The sequence below is a fragment of the Nomia melanderi genome, unplaced genomic scaffold (genome assembly GCF_051020985.1).
Source record: "Nomia melanderi isolate GNS246 unplaced genomic scaffold, iyNomMela1 scaffold0014, whole genome shotgun sequence".
NCBI lineage: Eukaryota > Metazoa > Arthropoda > Insecta > Hymenoptera > Halictidae > Nomia > Nomia melanderi.
Window position 1 is genome coordinate 5,496,026 of NW_027475130.1, and position 955 is coordinate 5,496,980.

Consider the following 955-nt stretch of genomic DNA (forward strand, 5'->3'; position numbering starts at 1 on the left):
GCCCTGGCGCATGAATCTGTGCAGCGGGAACGACCTCGGACCACCAGGGGGCGAGAAAACCACCGTCTCATGGGACCGGTCACTCAGGGTCAGGGGAAAATCCTATATATATATGGTGATATCTCTGGTGATATTACAGATAGCGCAATAAATCAAAGTGCATTGTCTGCAGGAGGCCCTAGCGCATGAATCTGTGCAGCGGGAACGACCTCGGACCACCAGGGGCCGAGAAAACTACCGTCTTATGGCGCCAGACACTCAGGGTAAGGGGAAAATCCAATATATATATGGTGATATCTCGGGTGCTATTACAGATAGCGCAATAAATCAAAGTGCATTGTCTGTAGGAGGCCCTGTCGCATGAATCTGTGCAGCGGGATCGACCTCGGACCACCAGGGGCCGAGAAAATCACCGTCTCATGGGGTCGGACTGTCAGGGTCAGGGAAAAATCCAATATATATCTGGTGATATCTCGGGTGCTATTACAGAATGCGCAATAAATCAAAGTGCATTGTCTGTAGGAGGCCCTGGCGCATTAATCTGTGCGGCGGGATCGACCTCGGACCACCAGGGGCCGAGAAAATCACCGACTCATGGGACCGGACTGTCAGTGTCATGTAAAAATCCAGCATATATCTGGTGATATCTCGGGTGCTATTACAGATAGCGCAATAAATCAAAGTGCATTGTCTGCAGGAGGCCCTGGCGCATGAATCTGTGCAGCGGGAACGACCTCGGACCACCAGGGGCCGAAAAAACTACCGTCCCATGGGGCCGGACACTCAGGGTCACTGCAAAATCCAATATATATCTGGTGATATCTCGAGTGCTATTAGAGAGAGCGCAATAAATCGAAGGGCATTGTCTGTAGGAGGCCCTGGGGCATGAATCTGTGCAGCGGGATCGACCTCAGACCACCAGGGTCCGAGAAAATCACCGTCTCATGGGGCCGGA